Raw genomic sequence first — 22,167 nt, forward strand, 5'->3', positions numbered from 1 at the left:
GCCCGAACAGCTCAATGCCCAGCCGAACAGGACGAACAGGGCCCCTGTTCGGCCGAACAGGGCCCTGTTCGCCCGAATACTGCCCCCCTATGGGGTCGCAGGCATAAGGGGGGAGCATGCCCCGGTCGCGGGGGGGGGGTCGGAAATTCCCCCCACCCCCTCCGCTAGCGCTCCCCCCTCTGCCCGCTTCCCCATACAAAAAATTTCCGTAAAGTTCAATAGTACCTTCAGTGGCTGGCCTGGCTGGCACTGTGGTGTGTTGTGAGTGAGGAGGAGGAGGAGTCCGAGTAGGACGCGTTGAGGCCAGGCAGCGGGCAGTTCAGCGGTAGTACCCTTGTGGTACTTCCGCCCTTTCTCTGACCCCACGTCCTCTGCATACGAGGGTACGCGTGACGTGTACCCTCGTATGCGTCATCACGTAGAGGACGTGAGGTCAGAGAAAGGGCGGAAGTACCACAAGGGTACTACCGCTGAACTGCCCGCTGCCTGGCCTCAACGCGTCCTACTCGGACTCCTCCTCCTCCTCACTCACAACACACCACAGTGCCAGCCAGGCCAGCCACTGAAGGTACTATTGAACTTTACGGAAAATTTTTGTATGGGGAAGCGGGCAGAGGGGGAAGCGCTAGCGGAGGGGGTGGGGGGAATTTCCGACCCCCCCGCGACCGGGGCATGCTCCCCCCTTATGCCTGCGACCCCATAGGGCCCCCAAAAGTGGGATGTTCGGGGAGTTCGGGGTTCGGGCCGAACATGCCGAACATCTGGCCCATGTTCGGCGAACGGACCCGAACCCGAACATCCAGGTGTTCACCCAACACTAGTGTATTTTTCTTCTTCGGAGAGCAAGTTTTTAACCTGAGTGGGGACAGGCTTAATATCCCCATATGCGATTGGAGTGGTTGCCTGAGGTCGGCAACCCAGACTTGTGAGTATTTCCATATCTGCTGTACAAATGGAAGGTTACCTTATATCAACAATAATACACTAAGAACGGCAGTAATTAAAAATAATAAATAATAAAGTATCCTATATGTTATTCCAGATAATCCAATTGTGTAATGTGTGTGCCAACTTTGTAACTCTGTTCAGCCATTTTTGTGTGATCGAGTACAAAACGTCCAAACATCCAAACATCCTAAATCTCCCATTTATAATATTAGTAGAATATACAGAGTATATATATATATATATATATATATATATATATATATATATATATATGTATATACTGTATAGCCTACTAATATTATAAATGGGAAAGTTCGGATGTTTGGATGTTTGGATACTCGGTCACGCAAAAATGGCTAAATCTTTTTGAATAAAATTTGGCAAACACATAGAACATTACCTGGAATAAAGTATAGGATACTTTTTATTCCCATAACCAAAAAGTAGGTGGAGACAAATACACATTTCACTGGGAAAATGTATACTGCAGCCATTCTAAAGGCCCATACACACGTCGGATTTTTGCGAACGACCCGTCGTTTGAACGTTCTGTCGTTCCGTCGTTCGCACGTCAAATCCGGCGTGTGTACAGACTATCGTTCGGGTGATAAGACTGGTTTTCAGCGATCCGCCCGGCGGATCGCTGAAAACCAGTCTTACCACCCGAACGATAGTCTGTACATACGCCGGATTTGACGTGCGAACGACGGAACGACGGAATGTTCAAACGACGGGTCGTTCACAAAAATCCGACGTGTGTATGGGCCTTTACACTGTTAATGGTAGGGTTCTTAAACTTTGCACAATTGGTCGCTGGGTGACTAGTATTAATATTCAGAAATGTGGGTGGAGCCTATACAAGCCAATCAAAATTCACCTACTGCTTTTCAAGGGAAATATTTACATTGCTGCCATTTTTTGCACTGTTAATGACACAAGCCTCAAACCTGGTACAGTTGATCATTGGGTGACTGGGGTTACAATTCAGAAAAGGGGTAGAGCCACAAACACGTAATCAGATTTTTATTTCAATGCATATTATTAATGCCAAAAGACTGCAAAGATCACAAACTTGGTCATTAAGTAATTATTTAATTGGGTGTTAGGGTTAGAAAAAGTGACCGGGCAACAATGAGTCATCAGTGGGCGGAGACAAATACAAATTCCACTGGGAAAATGTAAACTGCAGCCATTCTTACACTGTTAATGGTAGGGTTCTCAAACTTTGCACAGTTGGTCACTGGCACTGCATGACTAGGATTAATATTTAGAAAACTGTGTGGAGCCTACAAAAGCCAATCAAAATTCATCTATTGATTTTCAAGGGGAATATATCATTGCTGCCATCCTTTCATTGTTAATGGAACAAGCCTCAAACCTGGTACAGTTCATCATTAGGTGACTGGGGTTGAAATTGAGAAGGGGGGGGGGGGGGGGGTTTGAACCACAAACAGCCAATCAGATTTGTTTCATTCCAATTCAAATTATTGATGCCAAACACCACAAAGCTCACAAACTTGGTCATTGAGTAATTGTGTGCAAGGGTTAGAAAAAGTAGGTGGAGCCAACACCAGCCAAATACATACCCGGGCAACGCTAAGTCATCAGTGGTTGGAGACAAATAAAATTTCACTGAGAAAATGTAAACTGCAGCCATTAAAACTTTGCACAGTTGGTCACTGAGTGGCTGGAATTAACATTCAGAAAAGTGGGTGGCCTACATAAGCCAATCAAAATTCACCTATTAATTTTCAAGGGGATATGTAATTGCTGCCATTCTTGCCCTGTTATTGGCACAAGCCTCAAACCAGGTACATTTGGTCATTGGGTGATTGGGGTTCAAATTCAGGAAAGGAGGTGGAGCCACAAACAATCAATCAGATTTGTTTCATTTCAATGCAATTTTTTGATTCCAAAGACTGCAAAGCTCACAAACTAGGTCCCTGAGTAATTGAGTAATTGTGTGTTAGGGCTAGAAAAAGGGGGCGGAGCCAACACCAACCAAATGCATACCTGGGAAATGCCGGCCCATCAGCTAGGATATATATATATATATCTTAGCTGATGGCCCGGCGTTGCCCAGGTATGTATTTGGTTAAACAGCAAATAGTGGCGATTGGCTGTCATAGGCTGTAGCCTATGAGAGCCGATAGCTCTTCTGTGTCCCAGGGGGACAGCCATGTTACACGGCATTTCCCAGCACAATGCTGCTGTAGATGGCAGTGCTGTACTATCAGGGCCGAGCCTGGGCGGGTGCTGCGGGTGCAAGGCACCCAGGCGCCTGCCTCTTAGAGGCGCCGCCCGGCCGCCGCTCTCCCCCTGTGGCCGCTCGCTCGCTCGCTCCCTCCCTCCCTCTAGCCGCCGGCGCCGCGTCAGACCTCGATCAGGCGGGCGGGCGCTAGGACCTAGCACGCCGCACTGATATGCGGAAGTGACATCACTTCCGCATATAGAGCGGGTGCGCCTGGCGCCTTCTTACTGGTCGGGTCGCCCGCTGATTGAGGTCTGAAGCTGCTGCAAGGTGAGGGGGGAGCGGCGGCGGCAGAGGCAGCAGCGGCGGGAGGGGAGGGTTGGGTGCGCTCCTGTCACTACCTAAACGGGGACCCTATACCCCCTGGCTACCTATCCTGGGCACATATTACCCCCTGGCTACCTATCCTGGGCACATATTACCCCTGGCTACCTATCCTGGGCACATATTACCCCCTGGCTACCTATCCTGGGCACATATTACCCCCTGGCTACCTATCCTGGGCACATATTACCCCCTGGCTACCTATCCTGGGCACATATTACCCCCTGGCTACCTATCCTGGGCACATATTACCCCCTGGCTACCTATCCTGGGCACATAATACCCCCTGGCTACCTATCCTGGGCACATATACCCCCTGGCTACCTATCCTGGGCACATATTACCCCCTGGCTACCTATCCTGGGCACATATTACCCCCTGGCTACCTATCCTGGGCACATATTACCCCCTGGCTACCTATCCTGGGCACATATTACCCTCTGGCTACCTATCCTGGGCACATATTACCCTCTGGCTACCTATCCTGGGCACATATTACCCCCTGGCTACCTATCCTGGGCACATAATACCCCCTGGCTACCTATCCTGGGCACATAATACCCCCTGGCTACCTATCCTGGGCACATAATACCCCCTGGCTACCTATCCTGGGCACATATACCCCCTGGCTACCTATCCTGGGCACATATACCCCCTGGCTACCTATCCTGGGCACATATACCCCCTGGCTACCTATCCTGGGCACATATACCCCCTGGCTACCTATCCTGGGCACATATACCCCCTGGCTACCTATCCTGGGCACATATACCCCCTGGCTACCTATCCTGGGCACATATACCCCCTGGCTACCTATCCTGGGCACATATACCCCCTGGCTACCTATCCTGGGCACATATACCCCCTGGCTACCTATCCTGGGCACATATACCCCCTGGCTACCTATCCTGGGCACATATACCCCCTGGCTACCTATCCTGGGCACATATACCCCCTGGCTACCTATCCTGGGCACATATACCCCCTGGCTACCTATCCTGGGCACATATACCCCCTGGCTACCTATCCTGGGCACATATACCCCCTGGCTACCTATCCTGGGCACATATACCCCCTGGCTACCTATCCTGGGCACATATACCCCCTGGCTACCTATCCTGGGCACATATACCCCCTGGCTACCTATCCTGGGCACATATACCCCCTGGCTACCTATCCCGGGCACATATACCCCCTGGCTACATATCCCGGGGACACTGGCTGTTTGTCATTATGTGCATTTGCTGGTGAAAAGCAGTCTCTTGTTATGTGCATTTGCTGGTGAAAAGCAGTCTCTTGTTATGTGCATTTGCTGGTGAAAAGCAGTCTCTTGTTATGTGCATTTGCTGGTGAAAAGCAGTCTCTTGTTATGTGCATTTGCTGGTGAAAAGCAGTCTCTTGTTATGTGCATTTGCTGGTGAAAAGCAGTCTCTTGTTATGTGCATTTGCTGGTGAAAAGCAGTCTCTTGTTATGTGCATTTGCTGGTGAAAAGCAGTCTCTTGTTATGTGCATTTGCTGGTGAAAAGCAGTCTCTTGTTATGTGCATTTGCTGGTGAAAAGCAGTCTCTTGTTATGTGCATTTGCTGGTGAAAAGCAGTCTCTTGTTATATGCATTTGCTGGTGAAAAGCAGTCTCTTGTTATGTGCATTTGCTGGTGAAAATCAGTCTCTTGTTATGTGCATTTGCTGGTGAAAAGCAGTCTCTTGTTATGTGCATTTGCTGGTGAAAAGCAGTCTCTCGTTATGTGCATTTACATGGGGAAAAGCAGTCTCTCGTTATGTGCATTTACATGGGGAAAAGCAGTCTCTCGTTATGTGCATTTACATGGGGAAAAGCTGTCTCTCGTTATGTGCATTTACATGGGGAAAAGCTGTCTCTTATGTGCATTTAGTGGGGAATTTTTGTCAGTAAAAATAATCTTTTGTCAGTAAATTTTTAGGTATTTGTAAGTAAAAAATAACGTGAAAGGTTGGCAACACTGGCAGGCTGTGTGGCGCAACGGGAAAGATACAGGCAGCCCACCTTGGGCTTGGCAGGGGGGAGGAGCCGACATCAGCGAGTGAGAGTAGGGTGGCCGCAGGCAGACATAAATACGCAGTGTGTGACTGCGTCGCACTCGCAGAGCCTCTCAGCCTGAGTCAGTCCAGAGACTAGCAGACTCGCAGGAAGCCAAAGCCAGCCAGGAGCAAGCCCATGGAAGAGGGGTAGGAATGGGGTATCACATGCATGCGTAAAGAGGTGGAAGGTGTGGGTGTGATTAGGAAGGACATGGGTGTGGTTATGTGGTTGGGCGCGGTTAATTTAACCACTCCCATAGGCGCCAGAGAAAATCTTGCACCCAGGTGCCAGGCACCCCAGGCTCACCCATGTGTACTATGTTAATAGATGGCGGTTTCACCATCTAACAGTCTCCAAGCAGCGATCGACCCCGGAAGACCGAAGGCGGAGCCCAGCAAGTGGAGATGTGCGTGCATTGGCTTGCGCTAACTCCTGCAAAAGCCAGCCCCAGGACTTGACGCCAATTGGTGTTAGGCGGTTCCGGGTCTGCCGCCGCGGTCACGCCCATTGGTGTGACGCGGTCTTTAGATAGTTAATAGGTAAAAGTCCTTCTTTAAAAGCCTGTGCATTAATAGTAAAACAAAGATAAGTAAAATGTACAGTGGTTTTGTTCAGCATCCTATTTGTGTTGATTTCATTTATTATATTTTACTTTTTCAGTTATGTTGTTCACTGTAAATTTATCTCCTTTGTCTTCATGCTATGACTGTCCCATTCTACATGATATAATCCCCTCTGCAGACAGGCAGAGGCTGTCACTGGCACTCCTGTCAGCAGACTGCAGCACAGCATCCTCCGTACAATGGTATTAGAAAGGATTAGAGACAAAGACACTGACACCTCTATGATTCAAGAATTTCAAGACGTCTCCAGCAGTTTGCTCTCCACATTATTCTGGCTGCTGATCCTGTGTGTCTCTCCGGCCTCATCTAAGCTGCAGAGCTCTGCTGAGCAGTGTCATCTCTCCATGAAGGATTACACATTTGAGTACAAATATTCCCAGGATGGAGATATCATTATTGGGGGGATTTTCACCGTAAACACTGGTGTGTCAGAGTGGTACAGTGGTAAACTCAGTGAATATATATTCCCAAATAATATGTGTTCTGCGTAAGTCAAACTTGTTACAGATGCACTTTATTTTATTTTTTTAATTATTATTATTTTTTATTATTATTATTTCTAGAAAGCAAAGTAAGTAAAAACAAAATAAATCTTCTATACAACTCGCGTTCTTTAACCACTTACTCCACTGCTACAGTATATCTACATCAGCTGTGGCACCCTCTAAGCCACAATGACGTAGATATACTGACTTGTTTGCAGCCCTGCTGTGCACGATCGGTTGCGCTTCAGAGTGCCCCCCCCCCGGCACTGTCAGCTGCATTACTAATTGGCGAAAGGTACATGTTCCCTTATAGCCAATTAGTCCACCCCCCTCCCATGAACGATCGCTGGAATAGTCAACTGCAGGGATCCTTCATCTGTCTCCCTCCCCCTCCGTGCAGCAAGCAGCCTGACTGCAGAGCGAGGATCGGAGGCTCGGGCTACAGAATAGTCGCAGGAATGAGGTAAGGTGAGTGAGGCTGCTTACTGGAGGATTTTTTTTAACTATTTATGCACGGAGGGGGCTGCCTGATGGGGGGGGGGGGCATCTGGCTATCAATCCTGGGGGAGGGGAGGGGGTATTTAAAAGGAGGGGATGTTAAGATCACTGGGGGACATCTAGCTAACTGGGGGGGGGGGGGTGTCTAATAGTAAGGCACATCTGGTTACCCTGGGGGGGATAATCTAATACCGGGGGCACATTTAGCTATGATGGGAGCCGGTGCTAATCCTGGGGGCATATCTGGCTAAAATGGGGGAATTCTGATCCTAGGGGCACATCTGGCTATAATTAGTGGCACTATTCTTAGGGACGCATCTGACGATCTATGCTGGGGGTGGCAAATGCAGGGGACACATCTGACTATACTGGGGGGGCTTATATTGGGGACATATCTGACTATCCTGGGGGGCTGATACTGGGGGACACATCTCGCTATCTATTCTGGGGGACATAATACTATTGGCATGGTTTTTATGACAGTAACACTTTTTATTTTTATGCTGGAACCAATAAAACTGAGAAATCATGCATTTTTAATTTATTTTCTCTTTTTTTCCCATTAAAATAATAGAAAACAACTATTTTCTTAGTACAAAATACCCCCCCTATGAAAGCCTAGTTTGTCTTGAAAAAAAAAGTTAAAGTTATTGCTGATTAACTAGGGTCATGGCTAAAATATCAAAACGGCTCTGGTCCATAAGGAGGAAACAAGGTCTGGATGCGAAGTGGTTAAAGAGACTCAGAGACTAAATAGGAGAATAGATTGATACATACCTGGAGCTTCCTCTAGCCCCATCCGCATGGATCGCTTCCACGCCACCATCTTCAGCCTTCTCTATCGCCAGTACTGAGTCCCGTAACTTTGGAAAGTTGCGGCCAGTTTTACACATGCGGAGTGACTCCCTCTATCTCTCCGGCGCCTGCCTCATGCATGCACCTGCACAGTACGGAGGGAGCACACTGCACTTGCGTTGACTGGCCCTGACTGGCCAAAGTTACAGGACCCGGTACCGGCGAAAGAGAAGGCTGAGGGCGGCGGCGTGGGATCGATCCATGTGGATGGGGCTGGAGGAAGCCCGGGTATGTACAAATCCAGTATCGTATTTCATCTCTGAGTCTCCTCCTTGGCGGTAACCCTAAGTCAGGCTCAGGACAGAAATCGGTAGCTCAGAGTGGTAATCCCAAGTTGGATCCATGAAAGGTGTGTAATGTGCAGGGCTGTCACAGATCTATCTAGCAGTATGATTGTTGGGGTCAAAAAGTTTGTGAAAAAATTGCACCACTTTTAAATAATACAATATGGAAAAAATCATACCACCAGGGAAGTTAAGCCATGTTTAACCTTTTTTTCCCTCTCCTCCCCGCTTCTTGCTCTGCACAACTTGAGTAAAGTTAGAAAACAAAAAGTGTGTCCCAAATAAAATAAAATTAATGCTCAGCAGCAGAAGTTCTTGTATCTTAAAAAAGTCTGAAATATAAATCTGCCCTTTTTTTTTGCATCCAATGGTAAGGATTTCCCTTTGACTGGCAAATATGCTGCATGATTAGGTCAGGGCTCTTTCACGCGTTTTCTACGGTTTAACGCAAAGTCAATACTTTGCGTTAACCAAGGTAAAATGAAAGTCCATAGACTTTCATTTTACTTTCACATGCGACGCTGCGTTTTGGTGCATTGCGGTTGGATGCACCCTGGAGCTTTTAATCGTCGATTGCCGGGGTTTTCCCGTCGGGTGAATTAACCTCTTGACGACCAGCTAACGCCGATTGGCGTAAACTGGTCGTCTGCGGGTTTCCATGGAAACGGCCGCTCGTTCGAGTGGTCTTTCCATGTCCGTTCACGGAGGCTGTCTCCGTGAACAGCCGGAGAGCTGCCGATCACAGCTCGCCGGCAAAATGTAAACACGTGGGGAAGAAATCCCCGCTGTTTACATCATACGGCGCTGCTGCGCAGCAGCGCCGTAAGGCAGATCGGCGATCCCCGGCCTCTGAAGCCTATCCTACAATGCGCAGGACGGATATCCGTCCTGCGCAGCTCAGAGGGGAAGGGAGAGGGAGGGAGAGGGATGGAGCTCCGAAAACGCTGCGGAAGGGGGCTTTAAAGAGCCCCCCCGCAAAGCACAGAGAGCCGGCAGCGATCAGACCCCTCCAGCAGGACATCCCCCTAGTGGGGAAAAAAGGGGGTAAGTCTAATCGCCCTGGCATAATCCTGATCTGTGCTGCGGGCTGGAGAGCTCACGCAGCACAGATCAGACAGAAATCCACTGGTCGTCAAGTGGTTAATAGCTACTGCCGCTGACTGCATCGCACAGAAACATCCAGACGACATGCCACAGGCCATAATGCATGCAGGAGGCTCCTGCGTTGTTAGATGTGAAAGAGCCCTAAACATGCATAGATTTTGTGTCTCATTTTCAGCACATATAGGGGAACAAAAAACCTCTTAGGCCACGTTCACCGTGGGATGTTGCATTATGTGCCCTGTATAACAGGAACACAACGGAATGAAAAAAGGCATACTGCACTTTACAGCCTGTTTGCATTGTATACAGTGAAGCATATAGTTAATTAAAAGTATATTTTACTGTACCTGATAATAGGCCCACTTAAAGGTAACACATTGCATGCAGTGCATTACCATATTTCCATACTGAGAGCATTGCTATAGGTGGGGTAGTGCTGTGCGGCAAGCAGCGTTACAAAGCGGGTGTTATGCTACACCACCACACACCACTGTGAACAAGGCAAAAATTGCTGTAAAATCATGTTTATAAATACAAAACAGGATGTCCATGGTTTAAAATGTTTTATCACATAAGTACACCTGACCTGAAAGGGATATGGAGGCTGCCATATTTATTTCCTTTTAACCACTTAAAGAGATACTGAAGCGAGAATAAATCTCGCTTCAGACCTCAGAGTTAGCAGGGGCATGTGTGCCCCTGCTAAAACGCCGCTATAGCACGGCTTAACAGGGGTCCCTTCACCCCCAAATCCCCCTCCGTAATGCGGGGGAGCGCTTCCTGGTTGGGGCAGGGCTAACCGCCGCAGCCCTGCCCCACGCGCGTCTGTCAGCGCGTATCTCCGCCTCTCCCCCGCCCCTCTCAGTCTTCCTTCACTGAGAGGGGCGGGGGAGAGGCGGCGATGCGCCGCTGACAGACGCGACTGGAGGCAGGGCTGCAGCCGTTAGCCCTGCCTCCAGGAGCGACCAAGTCTGCGACCAAGTGTCGCAGTGGGGGGTTTGAGGGTCAAGGGACCCCCGTTTAGCGGCGCTATTGCGGCGGTTTAGCAGGGACACACATGCCCCTGCTAACTATGAGCTCTGAAGCGAGATTTATTCTCGCTTCAGAGTCTCTTTAAGAACTAGGTTAATTGAAATCTACGCCCTGTTTTGATGGTTACCTGGCTGGCAGGGCGTAGATTTCAATTACCTCCGCAGTGCGCATCCGCCGTTTCTGTAGCTACCGCTGATCTCGCCGCTGAATCCCCGCCGCTGAATCCCCTTGGCAGCTCACTTGCTCTGCCTGCCACTATGACGGCAGAGCCCTATGAGCCGGTGTGGAGCTGATTTCGTTGGCTCCTGTCTATCAATGTAAGCAACTCCCATGGGCTTACATTGCTAGACACGGTCAGGAGCCAATGAAAGTGGCTCCTGACCGACTCACATGACTCTGCCGTCATAGAGACAGCAGAGTGGATGTCCTCGGGATCCCAGCGTGCGGCGGCGACGGCGGTTGCGGTGGGTATGTGTGGCGATTCGTCGGGATTCCCCGTTATTGTATCAGGGGTCTCTGGTCTTTAAGGGGGCAGAGACCGCTGGTACTTAAAGAGGAACTGTCGCAAAACTCTTAAAATTTAAAACACGTACAAATAAGAAGTACATTTCTCCCAGAGTAAAATGAGCCATAAATTACTTCTTTCCTATGTTGCTGTCACTCACAGTAGGTAGTAGAAATTTGACATTACCGACAGGTTTTGGGCTAGTCCATCTCTCCACAGGGGATTCTCACCATGGCCTTTATTCTTTATAAAGACATTCCCTGAAAAAGATTTATACAAATATGCTGACCAGCCTCCTGTTCCTGCTTGCTGTACACTATTTTGGCAGTTGGACGGAGCCATTCATTAAGTGCTTTTATAAATAAATAAAACCCTTAGAACCCCCCTATGAGAAGATGGGCTAGTCCAAAATCTGTCGGTAATGACAGATTTCTACTTCTTGTTGTAAGTGAGAGGAACATAGGAGAAAAGTAATTTATGGCTCATTTTACTCTGGGAGAAATGTACTTCTTATGTGTATGTGTTGTTAATTGTACGATTTTATGTGTAAGTTCCTCTTTAACCCTCTGGGCGATACAATTATATCGCCCAGGAGGTGGCGAAGCACTATTTTTTTAAAATTTTTTATTTTTTAAATAATGTAGCGAGCCCAGGGCTACATGATAGCCGCAGCGCAGCGGCATCCCCCCACCCACTCCGATCGTCTTCGGCGATCAGAGTAAGCAGGAAATCCCGTTCAGCACGGGATTTCCTGCTGGGCTTCCCCGGTCGCCATGGCGACGGGGCGGGATGACGTCACCGACGTCATGGACGTCGTGACGTCAGAGGGAGTTCCGATCCACCCCTCAGCGCTGCCTGGCACTGATTGGCCAGGCTGCGCAAGGGGGCGGGGAGGGGGGGCTGCGCGGCACGGCGGGTAGCGGCGGATCGCGGCGAGCGCCGGCGATCGGAAGTTACACGCAGCTAGCAAAGTGCTAGCTGCATGTAACAAAAAAAATTATGCAAATCGGACCACCAGGGCCTGAGAACTCCTCCTGCGCGACATACCCCGAGCTCAGCTCGGGATTATCGCTCAGGAGGTTGAGTGATTACCAGTTACCTGGCATCCTGGTGATTTGTTTGGCAATAGTAGTGTCTGAATCACACGTCTAAAATGAACATGCAACTAATCCAGTCAGACTTCAGTCAGAAACACTTGAACTGCATGCTTGTTCAGGGTCTATGGCTAAATGTATTGGAGGCAGAGGGTGAACAGAACAGTATGGCAGTTTGTATTAATTAAAATGAAAAAAATGTCAGTCTCCATATCCCTTTCAGTTCAGATGTGCTTTAAAGGATAACTTTCACACAAACAAATTAATGGTTTAATGTATGAGTTTGTTGTACATTGTTTCCATACTATAAATGTGTTTTTGCCCATATAGCTTTCACTTACAGTTGCTAATAAAAATCTGATAAATCTGACAGGTTTGGAACTAGTCCATCTCTTCATGGGGGATTCTTAATGTTTTCTTTATTCTTTTTAAGAAGGAAGTAAGAACTAGTTTGTTTTTTTTCCCATAGATTTATCTTCCTATGTTCGGCATATTAACTTAATTTTTTACCAGTCATTTTTTACATTTAAATTTGCACTTTCGCCTGAACTGAACCCTTCTTCTCAAAAAAATAAATTAATTTTTTTAAATAATACACATTTTTGTGTAAATGACAACTTTCTCAAAAATGTGTTTTCTCATGTCGGCTGACTTCAAGGCATTTGCTGAAAATGTGCTTTGGTGCGCATGTCCATACATGTCTGCACATATTCCCATCCCTGAAAAATATGGTTCCTACAAACTTCACATTTCAGTTTTCTTCAAACCCAGAGAAGAATCATTGAGTAAAAAAAAAAAACTACTAAAACCTCCAGATCCAACCCCTAAACGCAAACAGAGTAACTTTGTGTATGCATTCCAGTGTACTGAGGAGTGCATGTGTTTGTACATTGGCCCAATACCTGAAAACTAAACAAGTACGCTGAAATAATGATAGTAATTATACCTTGCTAATTCTTCCAAATCCACTGCCCTCCCAGTTAATCTTTTCCTACACACGCTGAAATTGTTAGAAGCAAATTTTGACTTTACTTGGTGTAACTCTAAATTTAAATATTTTGGCATGTATCTTACCCCTCGATATTGCAGCCTGTATGAGGCCAACTTTCCCTCTACTCTTAAAGAGACGTAACAAAAATTGCATCCTGTTTTTTATCATCCTACTAGTTCCAAAAGCTATTCTAATGTGTTCTGGCTTACTGCAGCACTTTCTGCTATCACTATTTCTGTAATAAATCAATGTATCTTTCCCCTGTCAGACTTGTTGGCCTGTGTCTGGAAGGCTGCCAAGTTCTTCAGTGTTGTGGTTCTGCTATGAACTCACCCTTTCAGGCCCCTTTATGCACACTGCCTGTGTGTTATTTAGGATTAGAGCAGCTTCTCTCTTCTCTCTTATCTTTTACAAGCTGGATACATCATCCTCTGAGCTGGCTGGGCTTTCACATACTGAAGAATTACAGACAAGGGCAAAGCTGTTTGCAGGAGAAAAACAAGCAGCCTGAAACTTCAGTGCATGAGAACTGCAGGGGGAAAGAAACACACAATGATCTCTTGAGATTCAAAAGGAAGGGTGTATACAGCCTGCTTGTGTATGGATGTATTTTCTATGTGTGGACATACTGTACATCAACCTACTTCCTGTTTTGGTGGCCATTTTGTTTGTTTATAAACAAACTTTTTAAAACTGTTTTTAACCACTTTTAATGCGGCGGGGAGCGGCAAAATTGTGACAGAGGGTAATAGGAGATGTCCCCTAACGCACTGGTATGTTTACTTTTGTGCGATTTTAACAATACAGATTCTCTTTAAAGTGGATCCAAGGTGAACTTTTACTCATTGCATAATTGTGTTCCTTTCCTATTGTTTATATTGCATTCCTCAAGCCAAATAATTTATTGTTTTTGTTTTAATACTCTAATTCCCTATAAACTAAATAAACCACGCCCACGGGTTTTCAGAGAGCCTTGGCAGTAGCAAGGGATCATGGGGGCTCAGTCTGGGCAGGAGGAAGAGGAGGTGTTACTAGCCATTGATTTCAGAGGCAGAGGGAAGGAGGGAGGAGGGGGGATTAGGTTTTTTTTTCACAGGCTGAGTGCTCAAGATACAGATAAGCCTGCCTCTGTGTAATGTTTACAAGCAACATGGCTGCTGTCATTGCATCACAGGAAGAAATAATCATTTTCTATTAAAGCTGTTTGCAGCTAGATTTGCTGTGTAAACTATCTAAACTTTAGATAAGATATAAACAGTAGATAAATTACTTGTTATAGTTAGTTTTTCATCTCGGATCCACTTTAAGCTGATTTGCCAACTTTTAAAAAGCTGGTCCACATATAAGCTCTCTTAGCTAGGCAGATGTTTGGCTTGGAAAATGACCATACTCCCTAAGCTATTGTATTTACAGTATTTTGCACGCTTCCTATTACTCTCACGAAATGCTCTCTGTCAGGCCTGCAGTCTCAGTTGAACAGATTTGTTTGGAAAAATAAACCAGCCAGGGTTAGGTCTCACGTAATGTACAAACATCCGCTACAGGGTGGTGTGGGCCTTCCTAGTCTGTGGCACTACTATTTGGCAGCTAAATTGGGTCAGATATTGGATTGGGGCCTAGAATCTACTCTTTCTCTATGGTATCATTTTAAAGCGTCATCTATTTTCCCTTTTTACTTGCCCTCTTTAGTCACAGTGGTAACTGGTTGTGACATACTCGATAGACGTATATCTTTTTTCAACCCAAATAACTGTGTAACTATATAACAAAGTTTCCCTTTCCCACAAAAACAGTAGTATCATCATTAGATAAACTTTGGATGTCTATAGCCCCTCAATTTGATTTGATATCGCCTCATTCCTCTAGGTTATCCTTTTTGGGGAACCCTCAATTTTCCCCTGCTTTTAATAGTACTCAGGCATTCTCCTGGTTGAGAGAACGGGGGTTAACCTCAGCTAATACATTTTGATTGGGAGGGAAATGTATTTCTTTTTCTGTGTTCAGATTTGGTAGAGATGCCCTCTTTAGTGAAACATTGCGGTATTGCCAACTTCGATATTTGTTTTGTTCCCAATTCCCTTCCACTCCCAATAATGAACTAAAAACATTTGAATCTCTTTATTTTGGGTCTTCTAGATGTAAGGGTCTCATTTCACTACTCTACGCTCTGCTTCTTGGACATAATCCTTATGAGAAGATGCTATATATGAGAGCTTGGGAACGTGAATTGGGAATTCAGATTTCATTATCAGACTGGTCAGTTTCATGGGGCTTAATTTCTAAGGTAGTAAAATCTAATATTAAAGGACTTACGAGGCCAAAATATATAAAAAAAAAAAAAGTTAAAAAAGTTAAGTACATGCATCTCTTTAAAAGTCACGGAGGACGCCATCCGCGCCCTCCGTGTCGTTCCGCCAGGTCCCCGCTGCTCAATAGCCCCCCTGGCCGGTCTCCAGCCTCTGCCAATATGGCCGCCGGAGCTGACCGTGGCTGCGCAGTCCGCACAGCCGCTAATGCGGCTGCGCAGCTCTAGGGCCCAACCCCCCGATCCACGCTACTGTAGCGTGGATCGGGGGGTTGGCCCTAGAGCTGCGCAGCCGCACTCGTGGCTGTGCGGACTGCGCAGCCGCGGCCAGCTCCAGCTGCCATATTGGCAGAGGCTGGAGAGCCCGACCCGGGCCGTGTGGTCGTGACCATCCGGGGGGGCTATTGAGCGGCGGGGACCTGGCGGAACGACACGGAGGGAGCGGATGGCTTTTAAAGAGATGCATGTACTTAACGTTTTTAACTGTTTTTTTTTTTTATATTTTGGCCTCGTAAGTCCTTTAAAGACACAGCTGTTAAGCTTCTTTTCCGATGGTACTACACCGCAGCCAAATTACATAAATTCTATCCTTCTGTGTCTTCTCACTGCTTTTGTGGATGTGGATCTGATGGCAGCACGCTTATACACATTTTTTGGGCATGCCCCGAGGCTCTTAAATTCTCGGATAAATGGAAATCTATGGCCCGCCAGGTTTTTGGATCTCTGATTTTTTTTGACAGTTTCTCAGGCTCTCTTATATATTCCCAATGACAATGTACCTGGTATTTTTTGCATCCTGTATATATATATATATGCTTCTCGCTGCTCAGTGGAGTATTGCCTTCCAATGGAAATCCTCTACCCTTGATATCTCTTTGGTTGCTCAGAGATTGGATATGATTATGTTAATGGATAGAATGTAATATTATAGTATAGAGAATCTAACTAAATTTGATCTTATCTGGGAAAACTAGAAACACTACATAATTATAATGGGCCTACATGATTATCTTATTATAGATATTTCACATCCCCTAGATTCTCTCTTTTTTATGTATTTTAAACCCTTCCTTGGTTATCAGGACCCATATTTGATGCTACTTGACATGACATGGTTTGTCTTATTTTGTAGTGTTTGTTTTTTCTTTTTGCTTTTCTTTTAAATACAGGTTCAGTGAGCTTACGGACTATATTGGACTTTACTGTATGTTTGAGATGATCCCTGGAATCTCAGAAGGGTGGTTTTAGTACCCATTTTCCAGGTACATCAGATTTGTACTTTACTTAAGTTGTATGTGTATGCTCCCCCTGTTTTTTTTTTGTTTTTGTTAAATATTGTACTGTTCATTGTTAGTCTGTTTGTATATCGACTTTCTTGTTTTATGCTTCAATTAAGCTTCCCTTAATAAATAAAACTCAGCATTTAATGTAAACGGTATATCAGACATATAAAGTAAATGTCAATACTAGCTATACACCATATGTTTATACGAAATTAATGCAACATCAATTCATATTATTATTTTGTATTTATATAGCACTGACATCTTCCACAGTGTTGTGCAGAGCATATATTGTCATGTCACTTAACTGTCCTTCAGAGGGGCTCACAATCTAAACCCTACCATAGTCATATGTCTATGTATGTATTGTGAAGTGTATGTATCATTGTCTATGTCCAATTTAGGGGGAAGCCAATTGACTGATCTGTATGTTTTTGAGATGTGGGAGGAAACCGGAGTGCCTGAAGTAAACCCACTCAGACACGGCAAAACCATACAAACTCTGTGCAGATAGTGCCCTAGCTGGTATACAAGTAGGGCCAGCATCAGGTCTCTCCCTAATCTCTTCAACCCCAAGCTAATAGTGATCACCTGGGGCCCCTGTAGAGCAGTGGCAGTAGAGCGTATGCACCTCTCCAGCCAAAAAGCCCCTTCCTTTCTCTGTCATGCTGTCTTCATCTTCACTGGTGGCCATTCTGCATGGCACATGTGTATAGTATACACAAGTGTGATGTGGTGGATATTTAGTTTTCACTGCCAATTAAATCTGTTATATTGTTTCCCGAACAGTTTTAAGATAGCCACCCGCACGTGTGAACTCATGGGAATTTTAACCAGTTTTAACTAGTTAAAATCCTGCATGTCTGGCAGAAAGCACAGCTCATCCTGGTGCAACTTCCTCCCTCTAGCCAATCATAGAGCATGGGAGAGGGTGGGACTTAGGAGGTATATAAAGAGTAGCAGCCATTGTGTTGCTCTCTTCTGTCATAAAATGCCAAGCTGTGAGGACTTGAAAAGACCTGTGCTGTTGGAGCCATTGAGTTCCTTTTATTTTATGAGAAGACTGGACATTGGAAAGTGTTACTTTTTGTTCAAATTATACAGTATGTAGATAGCAAAGTGCATATGCCTCACTAATATTATAAGTGCAAAAGTTTGGATGTTTGTTACTCGATTACGCAGCAATGGCTGATCGAATTTGAATGAAATTTGGCACACAAATAGTACATTACCTGGAATAAAGTATAGGATACTTTTTATCCCGATAATCAAAAAGTGGGCGGAGACAAATACAAATTTCAGTGGGAAATGTAAACTGCAGCCATTCTTACACTGTTATTGGTAGGGTTCTCAAACTTTGCACAGTTGGTCACAGGCTGACTGAGATTATTATTCAGAAAAGTAGGTGGAGCCTACAAAAGCCAATCAAATTTCACCTTTTGATTTTCAAGGGGAATATTTAATTGCTGCCATTCTTGCACTATTAATGGCACAAGCCTCAAACCTGGTACAGTTGGTGCATTGGGTGATTGGGGTTCAAATTCAGAAAAGGGTGTGGAGCCACAGCCAATCAGATTTGTTTCATTTCAATGCAAAATATTGATGCCAAAAATGGCAAAGCTCACAAACTAGGTCATTGAGCAACTGAGTTATTGTGGGTTAGCTTTAGAAAAAGTGAATGGAGCCAACACCAGCCAAATTCATACCCAGGCAACGCCGGGCCATCAGCTAGTATATATATATATATATATATATATATATATATATATATATACTCTTTTATTAGCTGATTAAACACATTACTGTGAATCTTAAAAACTGCTCATCTTCAAACGAAATGTCACTGCTACCTATCAACAGAGTTAACTATTGCAAACCTCAGGTGAGAGATAACAATACAACATGTTACTGGGTCATGGAGAGGGGGCACCAGCAAGGATGAAGATATAATCCAGGCTTGCTATCAGGGATAATAGTGATCACAGGTACGCGTGAATCACGACCATTTTTCTGCATCACGGCCCATGATCCACATGCCGTGATCCGCATGGATCATGGCTATGCGTCAAATCCGGATCACGGGTTTCATACAAAAATCCAGATCACGGCCCGTAATCATGGCCGTGATCGGGAAAATGTAGTGATGACGTCACTGGGCCAATCAGAGGCCCCTAGCGCAGGCTATAGCAACCAATCACAGGAGGGGAGGCTATGCCCTCCCCTCCTGTATAAAACCCGCGGCCATGATGAGAAACTCTGTCCTTGCTGACTGAGTGACTGAGAGAGTATCTCCAGCCATTGTGTCACAAAGCAAGGGCAATTAGTGTTGAAAACACAGCGTTTTAGCTCATTTCTGTACTGTTATACTGCTGTTATTGCTTTTATTTAGCTAGCCAGTGATATAATAGTCATTTAGTTAGTAAAGTCAGTGTAGTTCAAAGTGTACTGTGCTGTCAGTGTCTGCTGCTGTTGGGTGCTTAGTGCAGGCCAGGCAGGCACTGTGTGTGCACAAACTGCACACTGATTTCTATACTGTACTGCATTTAGCTAGCCAGTTAGCCACTAGCCACTGTAGCCAGTGGTTTATTGTCAGTGTAGTTTAGAGTGTAATGTGCTGCGAGTGTCTGCTGTTGGGTGCTTATTACTAGTACTACTAGTGCAGGCCAGGCAGGCACTGCAGTCAGTGCACACAGATTTCTATACTGTACTGTATTTAGCTAGCTAGTAGCCCCTAGCCATCCAGTAATTTATTGTAGACTAGAGTGTACTGTGCTGCTAGTGCCTGCTGTTGTGCTTATTTCATGCAGGCACTGCACACAGATTTCTGTGCTGTAAAAGTAGTTACTTGACGTCAGTCAGTGACCGTCCGCTGCCTGCTAGTCTGACTGGATCCAGTTAATTGGCACTAGTGCCCAATAGTAGTGACTGCCAGTAAAGTTTCAGTGTCCAGTAGTGACTAACTGCTGTTGCAAATTGCGATTAGTCACATCACAAAGTGTGTGTCAGTGACTGACCGTGTAGCATCGTGCTGCTAGTCTGTACTGCAGACAGTTAATTCCCCAGTGCAGTCAGTTTCTACTGTTTACAAAAAGTGTACAAACAAACAATGTCTGGAAGGGCACAAGGGCGACCCAAGAAGAGAGGGAGTGGCATTGCCCTTGCGTCTGTGACTGTTCCACGGCCAGGGAGATTGCACTCAGCTATAGAGGCACATGCGGATGAAGCAGAGAGGCGTCCAGCAGCATCATCACAGCGGACGCCGATAATGATGGCATCCATTTTCAGCACCGTTGGTCGCCGTGGGCCCATTCTGGAGAGGCAGTCAGAGGCAGTGGTGGAGATGATAACAATGGATGAGGAGCCTGATATTTCCCAGACCTCTGTGACCAGCACCTTCAGCAGCAGCTGCAGCAGCAGTCAACGCCCCTCGCTTGCTGTTATATCTACCCCGCCAGCAGTCAGTAAATGATCAGTCCTCCTTGGTCGACAGCATTCCACCCTTGAGTCCGGAGAGTGAGAACGTTTTGATGGATGCCTTAAATGATGATGCGATGATGGTGCCTATTGTGCAGGATGTTGTGCTTGGGAGAGAAGTAGAACAAGCAGAATATAGTGATGACGAGGAGGAGAGGTCTGGGGTTATTGTGGAAGAGGTGTTGGGGAGGTCAGGAGATGAGTTTTCAGGTGTCGACGATGAGGAACATCAACCTTATGTGCCTGTCTCTGAAAGCAGCTCAGAGAATGAGCCACAGGAGCATGGGCATCACATGTCAGGCACGAGCAGGTCCAGAAGTGGGCGTGGAAGGCAGGAGCCACAGCCCGCTGCTTCAGCTGGCACCACCATCAGAAGCAGCAGCAGCACCACCACGCAACGAAGAGCTGCCACACCCTCCTCGAGCCAGAAGGGGAAGTTTACTTCCCTCATCTGGAATTATTTTTATGTGTCACCCAGAGACGAAAGCTTTGCAGTGTGTAACACCTGCAAAAAGTCTTAAAGGGATACTGTAGGGGGGTCGGGGGAAAATGAGTTAAACTTACCCGGGGCTTCTAATGGTCATCCTGTGCCCGCGCAGCCACTTATCGATGCTCCGGCCCCGCCTCCAGTTCACTTCTGGAATTTCCGACTTCAATGTCAGAAAACCACTGCGCCTGCGTTGCCGTGTCCTCACTCCCGCTGATGTCACCAGGAGCGTACGGCGCAGGCCCAGTATGGTCTGTGCCTGCGCCGTACGCTCCTGGTGACATCAGAGGGAGCGAGGACACGGCAACGCAAGCGCAGTGGTTTTCAGACTTTAAAGTCTGAAATTCTAGAAGTGAACCGGAGGCGGGGCCGGAGAATCGGCGAGCGGCTGCGCGGGCACAGGATGTCTGCGGGGGACCATTAGAAGCCCCGGGTAAGTTCAACTCATTTTCCCCCGACCCCCCTACAGTATCCCTTTAAGTCATGAGAAAAACCCTTCTAAGATGGGTACTTCATCCCTCCAGACCCACCTGCAGAGGAAGCACAAACGGGATCATGATGTGTTTAAGAGGCTGCAGGAAGAGAAAGCGGGTGTTGATGGTGAGAGCATAGGACCCACCGTGCAGCATTCAGGAGGAGCAGCAGCATCATCCCTCCCTCATGGTCGTCCTCAACCCCAAAAAAGATCCTCCTCTCTTTCCAGTGCGGTCTTGTCAGCTCATCATGATGCCACAGATATTGAGGCTGGTGGGGCCAGCCAGTCCTCATTGTTCTCCTCTCCTCTTTCCACTGCTCACTCCTCGGCAGGGCTTCCGCAGACCCTGTTGAGCGACAATTTTGGGCGTACAAGTAAGCCCAAAATTGGCGCATCCGCAAGCTGAATGGCCTGCTGGCCCGGGCCATGTGTTCACAACTACTGCCATACTCCCTGGTCAAGAAAGGGAGTGACATGCGTGCTTTGCTCCAGTTTGGGGTCCCAGAATGGGAAATCCCCAGCCGGCATTATTTTTCAAGAACAGCCATCCCAGCACTGCATGCTTTTGTGGTGGAAAATGTGGCCCGTTCACTCGACCACGCCGTGGGCGAGCGGGTCCACATTACAATGGATTCCTGGACCAGCAGATTTGGCACGGGCCACTACCTGTCCATTACCGCCCACTGGGTGACATTAGTGGAAGTAGGTGAGAACCCTGCAGCAGCAGGCCAGTTGATGGTGCCACCACGATTGTTGAAGTGGGATGCAGCAGGCTCCTGGGATCCCATTCCTTCCACACCCCGCAAGAAAGCCCGCCTCAGCAGCAGCAGCATAAAGCCGCAGTAGTGCCAAGCACTCCTAAAATTAGTCAGCCTGGGGAAAGGAGAAGCTGACTGGAAAATATATCCTCGAGACCCTCAAGGAGCAGGAGAAGAGTTGGCTGATCCCCAGAGGACTAAAACTGGGGTACGTGGCGTCGGACAACGGGTCCAACCTGCTGGCCGCCCTCCGCCTTGTAGAACTGGAGCACATCCCCTGCTTGGCCCACGTCCTCAATTTGGTGGTGCAGCGCTTCCTGCGCACCTACCCA

The sequence above is a fragment of the Hyperolius riggenbachi genome, chromosome 1, assembly GCF_040937935.1.
Source record: "Hyperolius riggenbachi isolate aHypRig1 chromosome 1, aHypRig1.pri, whole genome shotgun sequence".
In the NCBI taxonomy this organism is placed as follows: Eukaryota; Metazoa; Chordata; class Amphibia; order Anura; family Hyperoliidae; genus Hyperolius; species Hyperolius riggenbachi.